The 20,788-nt window shown below is 38.6% G+C and overlaps 1 protein-coding gene across 2 annotated transcripts in view; it reads left to right on the top strand.

Moving 5' to 3' along the window:
- Positions 1 to 2,481: 2,481 nt before the first annotated feature.
- col8a1a (collagen, type VIII, alpha 1a) overlaps positions 2,482 to 20,788 on the top strand; it is a 42,189-nt gene continuing 23,882 nt past the window's right edge. Inside the window, exon 1 of one of the 2 annotated variants that reach the window (XM_088648540.1) lies at positions 2,482 to 2,566. The gene's annotated coding sequence lies outside the window, so the exon portion shown is untranslated. Of the gene's footprint in view, positions 2,567 to 2,593; positions 2,751 to 20,788 lie in introns of those variants that run through there. The other variant, XM_088648551.1, reaches the window with a different exon arrangement.

Raw genomic sequence — 20,788 nt, 5'->3', positions numbered from 1 at the left:
TCCTGGAGTTATTGGAAGCTACATTCTGAGTAGGCGTACTCTTATAATAATAATTATAATAATTGCTTACACTTATATAGCGCTTTTCTGGACACTCCACTCAAAGCGCTTTACAGGTAATGGGGACTCCCCTCCACCACCACCACCAATGTGCAGCATCCGCCTGGATGATGCGACGGTAGCCATAGTGCGCCAGAACGCTCACCACACATCAGCTATCAGTGGGGAGGAGAGCAGAGTAATGTAGCCAACTCATAGATGGGGATTATTAGGAGGCCATGATTGGTAAGGGCCAATGGGAAATTTGGTCAGGAAATTTGGCCGGGGTTACACCCCTACTCTTTTCGAGAAACGCCCTGGGATTTTTAATGACTACAGAGAGTCAGGACCTCAGTTTTATGTCTCATCCGAAGGACGGCACCTGTTTACAGTATAGTGTCCCCGTCACTATACTGGGGCATTAGGACCCACATGGACCGCAGGGTGAGCACCCCCTGCTGGCCCCACTAACACCTCTTCCAGCGGCAACCTTAGTTTTTCCCAGGAGGTCTCCCATCCAGGTACTGACCAGGCTCACACCTGCTCTTCAACACTCTTTAACCCTCAAAGGTCAAAGTTCTCATAACTAAACATATTACTTAATTCATGAAGACTGTTTTCAGTCATTATACACAGGTGCCCTATAATGTTTACTACAGTAGATTGGGACTTTGCAGAACCAGCAATGTAGAGCTCTTTTGTTTGAGACCCTGTTTCCTAAAAACACCTTTATCAAGCCAAGTTAGGAGCTTAACAATGCAGCTACATAAAAAATAAGGAACAAGTAAAGGTTTATTCCATGTTGTAAAGAGAAGAAAAGAAACACAACATTTCAGCTGTGGGGCCTTCTTCGGGACAGCCGAAACCTTGTATTTCTTTTCTTCTCTTTTCAGCATGGAATAAAACTTTACTTGTTCCTTTGCAGCCTACACATGTTGACGCAGCCAACTACTTGAACTAAATAAAAAATTGACCAATGGGAGTGGGAGCTCAGATGGAACCAAACCAGACATCACCAGGAACCTTCCCCATGAATTGAGTGTATAATTGGACTACATTTTACACAAGAAGTCTGGAAATGCTATATTCCTACATACAGTATATACAGTAAATGGGTTACCAGCAACTGTACTTTCAAATTCACCATTGGCTTGAAAGTATGATTCTCGAAGTTTGTGTCACGCTATATTTAGTGTCACAGTGATTTTAAATCCATGAAAAACGAGACTAGACTAAATTATTTCAATTGTTTTCTTTTTATTGGATAATTTACCTGTTATTACAGGCTTTATTTCTTGGCAGTTTAAATTTGCCTATGAAACATATTAAAAGAATTTTACTGTACGTGAATGCCAGTAGGTCTTAATTCAGTTTACTAAGGACTTTACTTCCACAAAGCTGACATTTGTTATGAAGGTCTTTATCATTATGGGTTACATATCTACAGATCTAAAAAAAACAAGTGTGTGGTGTTCAATTGGGCAAAGCAATGAAATCCAGAGGGGCCACTGGTGTCTACCTGATGTGAAGATGGTAGACATACATTTTTGAGACAAGAACTAAACAAGCTCAACTAAATACTGTTTATACACAACAGACATTCAAACGTGGCCAGAGAAAATAGGAAAGCTAAACTGAGCATCCAAGATGATATCTTTTAAAAAGTGCTTTAGTTCTAGATGAAATACAAACAAACATAAGTCTGCAATAAAAAGGACACTCATTACAAAAGAATCTTTAAAATAAACAAGAACCTCACAGGGAGTATATGGCAGACAGCAACATTGCTACACAAACACAACACTTTAAATAATGGATAAAATTTGAACCAGCTGTGGTTTGTGTCCTTATGACTTCAGCAAGGACTCTACTGTCCTCAACATTTGCCAGTGAAGACAGAGGGCCCAGAGGGTCGTTCTCAGATGTACCATAAAACATCACAGCCACTGCATGAATTGAGGCAGAGATAAGTAACTATCATTTACACCTCAAATTATGAGCTGGAAATCAAATACAACACATTGTAAAACCAAAGAGACTAGTTTTAAAGCCTCACCCCAAACCGAAAAAAATGATTTCCTTGAGAAGAGGAAATGTTACACAGCTCATCTCGCTTTTTAGTAACTAATTCAAGGATTGTTAAAACAAGAGTTTAAAACAGTTGTGAATTCACTCTTTTTAGGAATCGCAGTGCCAGAAATCCTACTGAAAGTGATGGTTTATGGTCTCTCCCCACTGCCCCGTGTTTAAAGAATCCAACTCCTTTGCCTCACACTTTCACAGCCTCCTTCTCCACCCCACTCACACCCCTTTTCATTTCCCTCGTCTGCGGTGTCTGCTACAGTGCCTGCCTGCCTGCCTCTCTCCAGGTCTACCTCTTCGACTGCCCATCTCCTAAGAAGGACTGGGAAGCTCCACCCACCTATTCATAAAAGCCAAGTACAGGCTGCCAGTTACTGATCAGACTGCTTTCCCAGTTCTCTGCTTGCAGTGATTGCTCCTCTCACTGGAGCTTGCACAGATCAAGGTAAGCACCTTTTTTTTTTTAGTTGCCACCCCCTGTGTTTCACAGAGAAACCGCCGTTTGCAATTGGATGCCCCAAAATTCCACCTGTTCCTCTTCAAGCTTTTTGTCTGCTTTCCATGTGTTTTTTCTTCCCAACTATGAAAAAGAGATCTGACTGATCAGCCTCTATACCAGGGTTGCCCAGGTAAGGAGATTCACAGCTGCTTGCAATGCATTACCATTTTGAAGACCTAAAGACAGTGCCTGAAAGCGTGCTTTATTCGGGAGTTGAGGTTAGAAATCACTTTATTTTTTGTTAACCGCTAAAAGCTGCTGTGGTTTAGTGTGAAAGTCATGCATGAGTCAGAACTTGCTGGCAAGAATGTGTTCATTTCATCTGAAATACCAGTATCCTCTGGTGAGAAAAGAGGGTTTCCTTGGAGCTCTTTTCACTGACAACATTTATTTGTATGGTGGTGGAGGAAACCACAAATAGATGGCATTGTGATCTGTAAGCTTTTGTGTTATGGGAAAGGAAAGGGTATTTAAAATTGCAGTCAGTAAAAACTGATTTCCTGTACCATGTATTAGAATATTAGAACTACACAGACTAATTAGTAAATCACCTGCCAATGTTAAAGAGAAGAATAAGAGATTCTCTAGAAAGATAAGAGAACCTTTGCTTTATTAGATAATAAATTGATCAAGTGGTAAACTTAATTACGCAATAAATTTTAATCAAATTCTTGCATATGTCGATTACAGATTTGGTTTTACTTTATTGGTATTTTTATGTATAATAAAAAATCAAGAATTAAAGGTAGTCTTGAATATGAGCAATGAGCCAAGATGGACCGAGATTATTACTGTCAAAAGGGTAGTTGCATGTAAAATGTAAGCCCATGCCAGTATTTTTAAAATGTTGATGATACTGTGTATAATTGCCGTCACATGTATTTGCTGTTGTGTTTCTCTTTGCTGCTCGTAACAGTGAAGGTTTTGATACTATTGTTTTTCTTAGCCTCTTGACATAAATTACAGAGGCATGGGTGTCTCTCCTCTTTGCTTGCCAGAATTACATGGCATGTGACCTCATGTGTCTGCGGAATGATATCTCTGTACCGGTTCACTAGAAAAAAAAAAACGTCCCCTTTCGCATTCTTCTTCCACAAAGGTGCTTTTTTTAAAGGTGCAGAATTTGAAACTTCAGTGTGGTCTCCCCTCAGCTGCACTTTCTCTGGGGGAAAGTCAATTTCCTCAGGAATTTTGCAGCTAAACCTTAACATGTGCAGTGTGTGAACTGGGACCAGTGTTCTGTTTGGTGCTTACAGACAGTATGGGTGTTAGAATCTTGAATGGTTAACTCCTACTGGATACCTCTGAAATGCTGTATCTACATATGGAGTGGATCAGAGGATTCTTAGAGACAGCACTGATCTCCCTCCATCAATGCCAATGAATTGGCTGAAAGCAGTAAACAAAATCTCTGTACTGTATCTAGCATGTGGTATACACAGCTTTTCTAGCCTGTGACTGCATTCATGTTTGAATGTATTAAGTATAGCATGCCTGTAACAGTAGGGGATCTGCACTATGATTTAGGGCATGAGAGAATGATTTTTGATAGAAAGTTTTATCTCTATTTAAAAAGATGCAGCTCTTCTTTTCTTCTGTACTTGCAGTTATTATACAAATGCCTTTGAATAAATATGTAATGCATCCCGTCTTAAGAAACAATTTGGCACACTTTTTTAAATTCAACAGTCATTCACAAAATTGCACAATCAGTCCTATAGGTTCTATTATTAATTCAGCAAATATGCTCATGCATCCTTGGGATTCTTAAAAACTGGTACATTGCATAATATTCTTAGAGATTAAATATTCTAAGAGTTATAAAATTTGGTATTCCATACTTTCTTAAATCATATTTTGTTTCACATACAGTTGTGTCCTTAGAATTTAAAAGATGATGGAAAGGAAAATATTATTGTGAATGTCTGTATGATAATATCCCTTCATTTTATTCCTAACACAGTGCTCAGAATTCTCACTCTAATAATATATATATAATAAGGGAGAAGCACACACAGGTTGTAATCAAAATGGATTATGTAGGATTCTTATTTTGCAATTCCAAATTATTGAGCGGGTATTTTGTACCTGTTTAAGTTTTATTATTAATTAGACTCCTAGATGTTCAAGGTTTATATAAAAGTAAGATAACCACTTCTCCCTCAGCATAGAACAGTTAAAATATCCCGTGTTTGGTGTTATTGATTATTTCTATGACATTCACTATAACCCATTCTACATTATTCCCTATCTCATATTCTAGCATATGAAAAATGTCGACCTCATTTTAAAATTCTTCTGCCAGAAATATGACAAGTTCCGTGACTGCCTTATCGTGGATATTCAGTGAATTCTGGAACAGAGATGGCTGTCTCCACAACAGTCAGAAGAAATGTATAGCTGATGCTTTTTTCAGCAAAGTTGCATTGCATGAAATCTAATTCAGTTCAGTGAATAAGCAGTACAATACCTAACTTATATAACAGTTCTATTTTCTGTCCTGTCCTTTCTTTCAAGACTCTGACACGACCACACCACATCCTTAACTGATCAGCCTGGATAGCCAAGAGAGATAAAAAGGTCATAGTGTTCGAGTGATAAACGTGAAGTACTCTTCTCTAGCTGTGAATCAGTCCTACATGTATTTTTGAGACAAGTTCAGACAAACGTACATAAATTGAATTTGTCCAGTGTTAGTTTTACTCTCAAGGAATATTGCTCCACATGCATGGATATATTACCAGACTAAAATGAGTTTACAGAGAAACAGAGTAATACCGTCAAACTCCATCAAGAGCAGCCGACAGTTTGATTTCTTTTTCAAAACTCTGTATCAAAACAAAAGCTGCATGCATAGTTTTCGTGCTTTGAAAATGTTCTGCTTGGTGATAAAGCATATGCAACTTCATCTTGGGGTTTCAATTAATTTTACAAAGTTAAGGTGTTTGATAAAACTCCCAAGAACAGGCTGCAAGGCCTGTCCAATAAAAGTAACTGCTATATTTTACTACTTATTTATGTATCTAAAATGTTGAGGCTTTGTGGCTCAATCTATGTATGTACATAGAGTGTTGTCCTGTTTCTGATTAGTTGCCAATAATTCTTTAAAGAAGTTAATTATAAATAAAACCACTGCTAATACTCCTTTCAAAAAGGCTATACTCTCTACTTTAAGGTAAAAAACTAAATCTTAAATGTTGGCAAAATAGGTTGTTGTTTTTTTTCAAAATACAGTGGTCTACAATGATCACATTTTACAATTACCTGATAATCGCTGAAAGGAAGTTTGGGTTCTGTTAAATTTTGTATCTCAGATATTACATATTTTGCTTTACTTTGCAAGAAGCTGAAAAGAAAACCATGCATTTCAGGCATAATCTCCATTCAGACAAGCTTTTGGCCCATATTAACCACAGTTCCTTTTCCAAGAGCTAAATTCCTAAGCGGGAAACAGGCATCTGGAGACATGATTGATGGAACCACAAGTAAGCAGTAACAGCACATTCTCAAGATCAAGCTACTGTTACCATAATATGTTTTGTTGCCAAAACTGTATTTTGTTGTATTTTATTATATTTCCCACTTCCTACATCTTTGTGATTATTTTAATATCTTTTTGGGTTTAAAGTTCTATTTTATTTTGACTTCATACTATAAGCCTATCAGCAATTTTCACAGTGAGCTTTTTTGCCAGTGACACATTTCTCATGTATTAAAGACTCAATACCAGACACGAATGATGAAAAAACAATATTTATATAGGTCACACAGGATTCTGATATATATTGAACTTAAACATATGATACCCATTCCCTTATACAGATTGAGTATTGAGTATATACAATATTCTATAGGACATAGAATATTGTATATACAATGTACATAATAATGCTTATGTGTGAAAGAATGGATAGAATGAAATAGGAAAATTATCTTCTTTCCTCACAACAGTGACCTTTAACAGAATTAAAAATTGCATTATTAAACTAATTGTATGGATATTTGGAAAAGTCTGGTATTTTTGGATCGGATAAATCATGTGTTGGCCGGCCATGGGAAAAAGCAATTTTTGAGGACCTAACCTGTTTGTCTTAAAGTACCCTGAATGCTGTGAAGTCAGTCTAGATTTTGGATTTTATTGAAACTGAGAGAGTTGTAATTCACACTAATCTTTTGCTGGAATGTGATAAGGCAAATACTTATCCATGTGCTATCCATTCTCTAGAAGTTCCAAGAGTCAAAATGTCTTTGTTAAAATAAGAAGAGATTTTTTTTGGAATTCAGAACAAAGAAACCAAGTGAGATGTGCACAGCCTTGTTTTACTGTCTTCAGCTGTGTTCTTGGACCTGTAACAGTCATATCAACAGAACACTCTTCATAGTGTCTGGTAAGACTACTGTAGATTATTAAATAATAAAATGAGTAACCAACTGAGTATTGGTTTTGATGTCCCAATTCTATGATCTTGTTAACATATGGAATTCCACTAAAATAAACATTATTACAGTATATTATCTTTTACTGAGTTAGATTTGAACAGTTAAATTTTGAACAGCAAATAATATTAATGTTAATATTCAAATTATTTCATTTTCAGCAACAATAAATAAAAATATATTCCTTCATCTAGGGTTTCTTCTTGACTTGATAGCTAGCAGTGCTCACTTGCTTTTCCTGGATGTAACTCATTTCTTAATATCTCTGATCCGCATGTCGGTGCCATCAAGCTTTGTCAAGCGCAGGTTCACATTTTTACATATCTCACAAGGTAGCACTTCCTTGATCCAGTGGCAGCTTGATGGCCGACAAATCTCCCAAAAGTACAGGACCACGGACAAATGTCGAGTATGTGCCTTAGCCTAGATCTCCGTGACGTCGTCACTCATTCCAGTGCCGCCTTGGTGTGATGGCTGCTGGATTTTGATTAAGACCACTCCAGATGGAACCAGGCATGGAAAACCTCCCAGCCGTTCCCCGCCTTTCCTTGATGATTCATACTGAGTTGGCCGGGTGGCAGTGTACCGAGAGCTCTGTGGCTGTAGCCAGCGCTCTTCAGCTCACCCTCCTCTGCCAATTGCGTGTCAGGGTTTGTGTTTTCAGCCTCTCTTCCACGCTCCACCAGTTTGTAACTGCGGTAAACTATAGTCACTGACATGTGCTTGCTCCATTGAAAGTGATTTTATCACACTAAGATTTCCTAGGTGTGCTTTATATCTGCTCTGGCTGATGCAGGTGATGACTACAACGACTCAAAAGATTTATTTTCTAAATAACACAACTCCCCAGAACAGGGTGGCATGAAGGTAGTGCCTTGGTAGTGTGTGTGTGTGTGTGTGTGTGTGTGTGTGTGTGTGTGTGTGTGTGTGTGTGTGTGTGTGTGTGTGTGTGTGTTTGTGTGTGTGTGTGCAGTAGGTACTATATGTTTTTCCTCTGCTCAAAAAAAGCTCTTGGCTTTTTATCAATCCATGGCCCTGTGGTGGAGTGCTGTTCTGGCCAGGAGGAGATCAGTTATATGTTCTTAGTCATTGTGCTGCTGGGGTAGTCTCCTGCTTGCTGTGACCTTTACTGGGTTAAAAGGCTTGCTGATAATGACTGAATGGACATTTAGTGTTTAATCACACATTAAAGTACATTAACATTTTGTACAACCTATTTAAAAAGCCTAGGGCTAAACCAGGCCAAAACTATTTCTGGCAAAATTGTATAAATTAAATATGAAGCATTTTCCTTCCCTTCAGGAATTTTACATATAAACAGAAAGTTTAGTTTAAAATAAAACTTTAAAATTAGGCATATATAGAACATATTTATATTGCTAACACTTGTACTTAATTTTTAATCTAGAAGTGATACATACAGTATAAGTGGAAAATTATTTTATTTTTTTTAAGATGGTGGCTCCTCGTTTTTAGATTTATTTTAGATATGGACTTTTTTGCAGTGTGAAACTGTGGGTTCTCTGAAAAGGGTGGAGACCAGGAATTTCCTGGACAGCTGCATTAACTTTCTTTTCACACCCCTTCACTATATTAATACAGCACTGCTTTCCACCCATTTTATGTAGCTTTAAGATCTTAAGATACTATTTAATAAAGGTAACAGCAACATAAATATGAAGACAAATTTACGGGGGTACATAAGACAGTTACAGTTCCATCTTTTCAGTGAATAATCAAAGAACATTTATTTTTGGAGTCATACCTTTAGCATAAAAAATGTTTAGGAATATAAGAAAAGATACAGTGAAATCTTGCTCATTTTGATATAAAGTAGTTAAGTGAAGATAAAATTTCATCCAGCCATTTCTTCTGTGTCTCAACCACTTGGCTGGGACGTTTGTTCCAGCAGCTGACAGTCTTCGCACTGTTAAGAAAAAGTGTTTTCTATTCTCTGTCTCAGCTAGGATTCCCTGTTGCCACGGAATGGTGAGCCCTAAATGCAAGAACTAGTTTTGATAGGTGGCGTAGTACGAAGCAATTATGAGGGTGCTAGGACCTTTTTTCACTTGCCACAGGTTCTTTTTATGTCCCAGAACCACGGATACACCCACAGATCACACAAAACTGTTCGCATTGATTAATGTGACCTTGTTATCTTAGTATTTTCAAAACCCTGTCTCCCCAACATCCAGAGCTCATGACACATAACTCTCTCCAAAGATTCATCCAAGCTCTTCTTCTCCAAAGACACATTCCAGATCAGCACAAGTGCCCATGTACCCCAGGTACCAGAACAAATGTCCCAGAAGAGTGCAGTCCAGCAGTTATGTCCTCTGTGTAGTTCTTTTTGTGGTACTTAGGCATCATCTTCAGTCCCAGGCGTCCTGAACAAGATGTCCCCTGTGTTCCCCTCTCTACCCTGTTTGTCTCCAAGTCCAGTTTTGGGTAGAGGGAGGAGAAAGACAATACTGGGGCTTTCCTCTTGTACTCTCAGTCCCTGGTGTTTGAGTTGAGTCCTCTCCTGGGTCCAGCCACTATAATCTCTCTCGGAATCCCTCCTTCTCCAGAGTCCTGATTTCTCTCATCGGGCTTTTTCAAGCCTTCTTGACAAGCGCCCATGACTCCTTCTGTGGGGAGGGGTAAAGGCGTTCCTTTGATGTCTGGGGTGTGGGCAGAGCTACCAGCTCAGGGCTCGTTGAGGAGCTAACCCCCTTCCTCGTCACAGGCGTAAACCTCACCTCTGAACAATGTGTTATTGCCCAAAATCTATGCTAAGAGGGCCTTTGATCAGAGCAGGAAACTGGAGAACAAGAGAACAAGGTGCAAATCTCCATCAACACTTAGGGTGACACTGGCCTTCAATGCAACTTAATAGCAATACAGACATCTGTCGCTCCACACCCATTATATCACTGTGTGGTACTATTAGGTTCCAGCTGTGACACTGCGACCTTGTTTTAGTACTGAGTGTGCAATAGTCCAATGGGTTGACTATTTTGGCCTGTCTACTCTAAATCTCCTTTGTTCTAGATTGGTCTGAAGATATTTAGCTCCTTCAATCAGTCTGTATATAAGATTCCACAGAAACCAGGCATCATTCTTCTGGCTCTTCTTTGAAGGCTTCCTTTGGGTATAATATATTATTTCTGGTATGGTGACCAAAACTGAACACAAAATTCTAGCGGGCATAGAAGAATCTCTGTAGTCATCCAGATTCCTTTCCAGTTCAGAGTGACCCAAGTGATGCATGGGTCATTTTACAGTACAGTTATTTTAAATGGCATTACCATGTGTCCACCCGATTCTTTTTTGTTTCATAAAAATCGTCTTATAACTGTTTGGCTTCTGTTATTGAGTTTATGCCCTGTATTTTGTTTGTTATCTGCAAATTTACTTGGGCAACTTTATGAGAATCTAAATCATTAATACGAATCATAGTACATACAAACAGCATAAAGATATAAACAAGACATGGCCAATTGGCCCATCTAGCTCTAGCATCTAGACCCGCTATCTAGATCAGAAAGAGCAATGGGCCTTAAATGAAACCCTGTGGTACATCATCACTTACATTAATGTACATCTGACCAAATAGAGGTTGCCTATTATTATATATTATGTTATTATTGCCTATTATTGTATCTCTCTTTCCTATTCATTAACCAGTTCCTAGTTCCTGATACCTGTGTATACTGTACATCACCTTAGATTTCTACAGTCCATGTGAATAAGGGACCTTGTTAAAAGCTTTCTACAAGTCTGAATATACTTTGCATTATGTTGCATTATGTTTTAATGCAATCAGCTGTCCATATTGTTTATCTGAGGAATGATATTGAATAATCTATTTTATCTGTTATATCATTACCTTCTTTTTTCTAAATCCATGTTTGGGTTTGGATTTTGAAATGATATGCAGGTATGTAAAAGTAGTCAGTAGTCAGTCTGTATAGTGAACTATTGAGTGCTTAGTATTGTAGTGAATTCAGGTTCCTGGGGTTTCTGCCCTTGCTGCTCCTGCCCCAGTTCGTCCCCCGCCTCAGGATCGAAGCCAGGTCTCCAGCGTCGCTCAACAAGGATGTTGCTGGCTGAGCTAAAGAAGGCCTTCATCAGCCCGGGTGGCCAACATCCCTGTTGTGCGCAGGAGAGGGCGGTGCCGTCACTGCGCTGTAACCGGCTTGTACAACCTGTATGTCGGCCGTACGTTACACTCTCTCCCGCTTAATTTTCACCGTCCTGGGTGAAGGGCTATCCCATCCCACTGCTGACACCAATGTAGTGAATTCGGGTTCTTGGGCTTGTGCCCTCGCCGTTCCAGCACCAGTCTGTCCCTCACCGCATGGACTCAAACCCAAGTCTCCGGCATCTCCAGGGTATTGCTGGCTGAGCTAAAGGAGCCCTTTGTCAGCCCGGGTGGCTAACATCTCTGTTATGCGTAGGGGAGTACAGGGTGGTGCTGTCACCGCGCTGCAACCAGCTCATACAACCTGTACGTCTTCATTACGTTATAAATACTTTGATATTTATTGCAAATTGTTACATTTTCTCACATTTTCTAAGAACGCTCCCTAACGCTGAACATGAGTTAGTAAGGTTAGAAATGCACACAAGGTGTCTTACGAGGTTCAGTGTCACCAGTAAATAAACTATAAAGTTTCCCTTTTAGAATTATATTTCTCAGCTGACAGATGGCATCAATACTCTTGTGTCCTGGAGACACCAACTATTCAAAAAGGATTCCCATTCCTATCAAAGCCAAGCCTTCATACAATTAATACTACAGTATTTCACCGCAAGAAACCTCAGACAACATCTGCGCCTCTAAAGTCAGTACCAACCAAAAAGTGTCATGGTAGGCCATATGGCAGTGTTGGATATGTAATAAAGCAGAGATGGAGTGTAGTTACAGTAAGTGCAGGCATCACTATACCTTAATTAAGGAAGGAAAAGTTTGCTTTTGGTGAAATAAATGTCTATTCTTTTTCAATGTTTGTGTTATTGCCAAATAACTATAAAAACTTTACAAATAAAAGAGAATAAATGCAATGACAAATTTGCAATGACCAATACATTTGAGTTAAATGTATTGGTAAATTATTAAAATTATTTTCAGAAGCTAATGCAGTGACAATATAGCAAGTAACTTTTATTTTTAAGTATTTACATTGAATGTATATATTTACATTAGTTACATTACAGCTAGTACAGTCACCTACAACTTCCAACTGGAAAAATGAACCTGAAAATTGTTTAAAAACAATTTGCATTAGTATTTGTTGAACAAATATATGGAAATACAAAAGACTTCTAACTGTTTACTCCACAGTTTACTGCACTGTTTTGAAGTGGACCCTGGAACAAACCCCTCCATCTACAGGTTTTCTTATGGGGAATTAATTAGATTTTAATTTACGTGCTTATAAATTACAGTGTATTTTTCAGCAGATGCATTGTGTAATGTAATGTAAATCGAGAACTTGGAGAATTCAAGTCCTTTAAGGTCAGCAGCAGAATTTTGAATTTTATTCTGAAATAAATCCATTGGCAGCCAGTGCAAAAGGAACCGTAAATTTAAGGGCCGAATTTTAGACCTTCATGATTCACTGATAAATTGCATATCAATGGGACAGCGAACTGCAAAATGTGAATGCGTGAACGTGAGAATAAGATCAAAGAAGCTTCAAAGATTCATTTCAGTGATCTATTCAGACAGCTGCAGATAATGTTCTTGATGCAAGATGGGATTGATTTATTTCCAGTAATCATCAAGTGTTGCTTTTTACTACCAATACATTTGAGTTAAAAGCCACAACTGAAATCAACATGAAAAGGAATTTCACTTTATTGGACCACTTGTTCAGAGCTTCACACCTTGAACTTTCCACTCACTCATTACTTCAAAGATTTCTTATGCCAATTGCACATCTGTCTGACGTCTTATCCTTTCTGAGCCACCACGCTTCTACGCATTGACATTGAATGACTTACCTGTGCCAATTTCAACAACCAAACTCTTTCAGACTTCCCTGGATTGGCACAGCGGTTTTCACTGACCTTGAGAATCCTGACCACTGTGTTTAATCCAATTGAGTGCCACTTCTCCAAAGTTATACAGTTTCACATCAAATCCAAACCCAACCCTCTTTAAGCACGTTCACCACCTTCCACACTTAAGGGTTCTGTTTCTGTTATTACAGGGTTCTCATTTGTTATACTTTCTTACCCTTTTTCAAACACTTTTATTTCAAGGCCATGTGTCCAGAACCATCTCTCTCTGGTCACTGTTGAAATGCCATTAAGCTACCCGCAATCATTTCATTTAGCTCTTAAATGTTTGCTTTGTTAACCATGCCTTCATTCATATCCTATTTTTGTAACTGAAGAATTGTACGTTAGCCTTACGGGATCTTTTGGGAGTTCCGATAAACCTGTCCCTCTGGGTCCCACGATTTTAATCACACCCCCCCTCTGCCTTTCATAAGATCTGATCAAACTGACAAATACTGAAAGTGTTAGCTATTCTGCAAGCACAAAGACAGACTTTGGTAACTGTGAGAAACAGAATACTGTATAGAAAAACTGTAAATGCTACCAAACAGTACACTAACTTTTGTTTTTTCTGAAGCATGACTCGTTGCCAACCAGATATTTGTTGTGTAGCATGTCAGTTAGAACATTATTGAAATCACCAGGTACTATCTCTTCACCAATTCATTCCCTCAATAAGGTCAAAGATCAGACAAACTAAAGCACCTCTGTGCCACTGCACCACTTCTACACAATTTCTGATTTGCATTTTATTGCGCGACTATCGGGGTGGCGTGGTTGTGCAGCGGTTAGCACTGCTGCTTAATTGCCTTCTGGGACAATTGGCCCAGGTGTGAGGTGTGCATGGTTTTGTCCGTGTGTGTCCTGCCATGGACTGGTGTCCCATCCAGAGCGTATCCTGCCCAGCAGCCATTGCTTGCCACGATAGGTCCCAGCTCCCCTGCATCCCATTACTGGATGAAGCGGTTAGAAAACGAATGGATGGAAGGATGCATGTCTGCCTTGCTGTAATTTGGACACCTACTGGCATCTTCTGAGGCTTCTGTGGAAAAGAAAGTGGATTACAGATAACGTGAAGAAATAGAAAAGGCATCTTGTAAAGACCACATCAGAAGTACTTTGAGGTAATCTGCTCATGCGTGAAATAGTTTGGTTCTGTGCATGTATAAATCCATACAACTCACATTCCTGAAAGACAAATAAATCTCAAATACATCAGTTCTATTTTTTTGTCAGGCATATATAGGGCAGCGCAGTGGCGCATTCATTAGCATTACTGCCTCAGAACACTGTGGCCCTGGGTTCAGTTCCAAAAAAGGGGTGCTCTCTTTGTGGAGTCTGTACATTCTTCCTGTGTTTGCATGGGGTTTCCTCCCACAATCCAAAGACCTTCAGGCAGGTTTATTAGCTTCCAGGAACACTCCACTTTTTGGAGTGAGTTTGTACTGTATGATTGTGTCTGTGTGTGTGCCCTGCCATGGACTGGCATCCCATCCAGCGTGTATCCTGCATTGTGCCTCTTGTTTGTTGAAATAGGTCCTGGCTGCCCTGAAACCCTGAAATTGGGTGTACAATTTGTGTTACATTCCGGGCAATAAGCTATGATTGTGAGTATCCTTTTCAGCAGCTACTGTATGCTTATTTAATAAGTAAGTATGGCAAGATCTTCAAAGCACTAACAAACAGTATCAGGCAAAACAAACAGCTGACCATACAATAAGCAAGAAACAAAATAAGACGTTTATATACAGTATACTATTGTGTTATTACTCTTGTACCTGCATTGCACTTTCCAGTCCATTTAACAGAATGAGATTCAGATGGTCAATGTTGTGGTCTGGAGCTATGTCTCTAAAAATGAAAGGCAAGGAAGTTCCTTAATTGAATTAAAATTGGAAGAGGCAAGTTACATTTCATCCTCCTGAGCAAGTACATTCTCAGACAAACACAAAAATTCAGACCTGATGTGCAGATATAACCTACTGGAAAATGTGTCAGGCACAGTAACTATTCCAAGTGCTGTCTTCTCACAGATGCTGTGATAGTTTAGAAACACTCATAACTCAGCTGCAGCAAAGGGAGATTCATCTTCAGGCAAAAATAAATATTTTTATACGTACCTGAAACTATGAGAACTTGAATTGATGAATAGGTCGCTGATTGTGATTTATGTTACTGTCTCTAATACTGTGTAACAAATTGCATATCTATTAAATTCCAAAAATCTGATTTGTGTTCTGGGAGAGAAATATAGAAAAGGAACCGGTTTTGGAAGAAACTGTTTGACAGACTCGCTTTTCTCTTCTTTTCATGTCTTCCACATGTTCATTGCACTGAATCTTGTTCCATTTCTTCTCTTTATTATTTCCGTGGGATAATAGTTTGGATTCAGATCTTATACTGTCTCATTAAAGATTGCAGTACCACAGCTCTTTACCTTTAACACTATAACACTATGGCGCATCCACCCCAAGGGCATCTGAACCATCAGTTAGTGGTCACAGATGGTGAAAACAGAAAGGATTTTGCATGAGCTCTTCTGAACCCTCATTAATAAGAAGCAAGATTATTAATGGCACTTCAAAAGGGCAGCTTATGTTGACAGTAGACATATTAGCTTTCATACACACTCATGTATACCACAACCCGTATTATAACTGTTTCCATGGCATGACAAAAATAATAAGGGTGCTGAAGTTCAACCTGCATACCATCTCTAATGGATGCATGGTTAAGTTACCCTATTTGTTCCAGCTTACTTCATTGGAAATTTCTCCTGATAAAGTAAATTAGTTTCAGGCCCTCAGTGGTATGTTCATATTTGCCTTCCTTTAGTTACTCTGTGTTCAATATTATATTGCAGGGAGAGGACCGAGAATAACTCATATTGCTACATTATATCCTAGCTATGAGAGTCTGTTTTTGATACATAATTTCCTTGAATTTGAGAGATTTGGCTTCTTGTTTAATAGTTTCTCATAAGCATCATAGGAACTAGGTAAATTATACACCAAGTTTAGTTAAATGATTTAAACATGAAACAAATGTCCATTTTGTCGGAAAAAAAATCCGAACTATAGTACACGTGTATGCATTTTCTCCTTATAATGCTCTGTTAGCTTTTATTTCATTATTCTCGTACCTAGAAAATGCATTTTTTCTCCAGCAAGACCATTTCAATTAAAGCTTTCTTTCCAATTGTATGCAATTAATCTCCCATAGGATACTCTTTTCTTTCCAACTTGAAAAATATCTCTCAAAGATTTTCAAAAGAACTGTAATAAAAGAATGATAGAAAATGACAGTGCGCATAAAATGCAGCTAGTTTTATCACACTTGCCAGTGACAGGATAGCATAAAGATGACTGTGTTTTTAAAATACCCTAGTAAATACTTATTGTATGCATCTAGAATAATTATATACATAAAGAGTTTATATATTTATTAATGATTATAAATGTGTTCATTGCAATGGAAATAGAGGGGAAAGGCCCAGCAAGGAAAAGATGTGGTGTAGGGATTCATTTATAACAATTTATCAACAAGCTAAAACATTAGCATTTACATTATCAAGACAATAGAATTTCTTCCTTTCACTAAACTCTGGAGTTGTTCACAAAGTTCTAACAAGACCCATATAATAATAATGCATTGTAATTTTTGCCCCCTTCCAATCATGCCAATAATATTTCTGTTTACTGTATATTGTGTTTATGTTTGTACTGTATATGTTTTTAAGGTAAATATGTTCAATCAAAACTTAAATGCTGAAACCGCTGAAACGGAAATGCTAAATGCAGAAACTGATTAATTTTCAAGCATTAAATGTGATTTGTATGTTGATTGAAATTTAATGTTGGTTGTATAAGTATCCTTCCCCTTTTCGTCTGGCCAACCTATATCTTATATTTTATTTTACAGTATGTCTCCTAGCACACCAAATTAACTTGACAAAGTCACAGATAAGTGTGCAATAATAGTGATTCACTAGATTTTGGAATAAATATGCCGGTTTCTGTAAGGTCCCTCATTCGGATAGTGAATTTCAAATGAAAACTCAACAATGAAGATCTTCACAGATCAGGCGTATACACATTTTCAGCAGCACTGACTATCCTTTTGAGCATGGTGAAGTTGATTACTAAGGAATGGAAAGTTCACTATACTGTCCAGTCACTGCCTAGATCACGCTGTCCCTCTGAACTGAGCAGCTGGGCAACAAGGAAATGAGGCCAATGTCAACTTTCAAAGAGCTAAAGAGTTCAATGGCTTCAACAATACCTCGATCACTCCACAAATCTCACCTGTACGGCACAACCCAAACCCATTATAAATCCTGGTTGGAGTTTGCATCAAAGCATTTAAGAGATTCTGCAAATCCATCGCGAGAGGTTTTGTGATTAGACAAGATAATGACGCAAAGTTCAATGCCAGTGCAACGCTGGAGCCGTTTAGCAGGATGAAAATGAGGGGCCCTGAAAAAATCCTCATCTGACTCAAGGAAATCTGTGGCAGAGGTTACAGATTGCTCTCCATGTACAGTATGGTTCTCAACCAGCTGAACAGACCCTGAGGATTCTCAACCAGCTGAACAGACCCTGAGGAAGTTTGCAAAGCAGAATGGGTGGCTGCAACATTCTAGTGTTTAAAATCGGTAGCGACATATCCATAACTGCAGCCCACTGCAATTGCACCATGTATTGACTCAGGGGCATGAATACTTATGCAATCAACAGATTTTTGTTCTTGATTTTTCTTTGCAGTTGTTACTGATATTTAATTTCCTTCACCCATGAAAGTGTTCGGTTTGAGTGGGAAAGTTTTCATCAAAGAAATATTCACTCGAAAATGTACATACATCATTTGTAATTCAACCAAATGGAACATCATTGGGAAAGACTGAGCTTTTTTGTACGGCGCTGTACATGAAATGATTGCCCTTTCACTTTGCTTTTGTTCCCGTGCTTCTAGAAAGTACATTGCAAATAATCTGAAAATAACTTCATCATCCTGCAGTTTCCAGGTATGACTGATGATGTCAGACCTCAGCAAAATGCCAACATATTAATGAGTTGGATGCAGAAAATTCCGACAGGTTTGATTGTTTCAAGGTGTTCTTCACTCTGGGATTTTTCCACATAAAACGGTGGAGAATAAATTATTTGAACAAAGACAAAGCCAGACTTCATGATGTCTACCCACGCTTTTTTTTCTTAAAGCCAAATTGGCCCAAGTCTGCCTCGCTGACAAACAGATCAGAATGGCCGAAGGCACCTCCAAGTATAATCAGCAGAGCCATGATATCATCAATGTCCTCAATGATTTCTGGAACTGAATATAAAGCGCTCAGCCATTATGGAAATATCTGATTTAGTTTTGAGGTACTGTAACCGCTGCTCTTTTTTCACCTTGGAGTCTGTCGGTCATTCTAAAAGACAGGGTTGTGTCAATGCTGGGAGACCTATTCCAATGTGATGCACCTGCGATCAATAGGTTTGCCTTCCAGACTTTCTTTTTATACCCTTCTCAAGCTCCTAACGAAAAGTGAGAAATTATTTGATGTTAAAGATTCCATAGCTTTAATTGGATTGAAGCATGTGACTCTTCCCTGGGTGGGAGGCTGATCCATCACAGGGATTACTTCCCAGTAATGCTCCACTTCCAGAGCTGGAGGAACTGGACAACTGGTGTAAACTAACTTGCTCAAGGAACATCAGCAGTGTGCGCAGCAGGGACACGAGCCCACAGCCTGGTCAGCTTTGAGTCCAAAGGCTTACCCGTTACGCCATATGGCTGCTTATGTGGAATGTATCTTGTAAATGTTATTGCTTTGAAATAATGCCCACTGGGCATCCCAAGCGGCTTGTGTAAGAAAAGTTTTCTCCTTGAGAGCGAACTTTTGATCACCGCCACAGCCTGGAAATAACAGGCCCGAATGCAAAATGGGCAACCCTGAGTCCTGACCCTGGAGCTCTCGTGGAAGCGCATGCTGTCATCGACCAACTGTCAGGGGGAAAGATGAAGAAGCGGGACTGGATAGGGAGTTGTGCAGTCGTTGCGAGCTGCAGGTGTCCAATTAGCACTTCTGTTTCATTGAGAAGGAGTAAAGTAGTTTTCCAGCAGGTGTCTCTCTAGGGAAATCCTCTGCTAAAATGAGCATTAAAGCAGCTGAAAATCCCAAATTAGACTGCACAAAAGGGAAAAAAACAGAATGCCAACTTTAAAAAAATAGACTCCGTGTAACTTAAAATGTCTGATTTTGACTTACCAACTCCCGTCTAAAAAATTTATTTAATTTAACTTGAATACTTAATTCAGAATCTTCTCACAACTTTATCATCCTTTGGACAGAAAAGATGGGACACAGAAAAATACTGTTCACTTGACATTAGTGTAATAAAAAGGCTGTGAACTAATTAAAAGCTTAATCAAATTAAAGGTTAATTGAACTGGCTGGTTTAATTAAGGCAGCACATATTGCCCCACACTAAACATGAATCAGCACATTGATTAAGAGAACATAATTGGTTTTAAAATGAATAAATAGTTGCCAGGCCACTTATACACCCGCTGGGAAAGATGGACAGTATCTAGAGCTTGTACAGCAGCTCGGGAAATCCCTCCCAAGGTAGGGAATGTGCAGAAAAGCAGCTCCAGCTTTTATACTGATCTGTCTCTCACCCACATCTGGTTTCTGAACTCTGGACAAGCTTGCTGTTGAGCTGCTGCGTAGGCAGACATTTTTTGGCCCAGTCCTCAGTTTTACAGAGTTGAGAGACAGGGTGGAGCATTCCTTCACATAAAGCAAAGGATCTGTGTTTCGCTTTGTTGTCCTGGAGAATACGAAGTGCTTCAAGATAAAATATAAATCAGCATCAAGTGAGAAGGCACGAAGGAAATACAAACATAATCCGTGGTACCAAAAACACTTCTGGCTAGAGACCAGTCTTACAGGATGTAAGACAGTCTTTATCCCACTATTTGCCCACCTGATACAATTCTAGGTAAAATAGCTTTTGCCCTATATTATCCAGTTTGGCAGCCATGCTTCAGGAAAATATTTTTTAGTTCAAATGAAGAGCATATGCTATACAAACTTTTTTGACTGCAATGCAATAAATTCTTGGGTTATCAGGCATTTTTAGGCCATTTTGAAAACCCAAAACTTTCTCATAGCTTTAAAGGACGGTAAGAACCCTAGGCTACGATTATGAAACATTAATACCACGTTCTCAGTTACCGTAATTCTATTTGAAATTAATTTCTGATTACATTTTTTCAGAGAGGACATTGGTAACCTTTTTTAGAGATTGCATGATGTTCTGTAAATTGAGACTCTGCTACCTTTCAGCTCAATTCTGAAGATTCCAAAGGTGGAGAGAACAGACCCTTTGAAGGTTTCTGTGTGCGTCAGTCTTTTCAAAAACGTAAAACATATTTTGAATCGTAGTATTACAAGATTATTTAAGACCATTAGTTTCTGAGCAGCTGAATTGTGTTTTTATGAGATTATCTGAATGTTATTTGAAGGTTTCTGGGTTTGTAGTATAAGATATTTGTGAAGGCTGATCTCAGTCAAAGCTGGCTTTTGGAACATAATGTTTGATATTCTATACCTAATGTCTGTAAAGTTTGCAAATGCTTTAGGAACTACAATTGGTAATCCTGAAAGACAAAATT

Source organism: Lepisosteus platostomus, chromosome 2, assembly GCF_059453375.1.
Source record: "Lepisosteus platostomus isolate fLepPlt1 chromosome 2, fLepPlt1.hap1, whole genome shotgun sequence".
Taxonomy (NCBI): Eukaryota; Metazoa; Chordata; class Actinopteri; order Semionotiformes; family Lepisosteidae; genus Lepisosteus; species Lepisosteus platostomus.
Note: the sequence above shows the minus strand (reverse complement) of the source record. Positions and strands in the feature narration are given on the sequence as shown.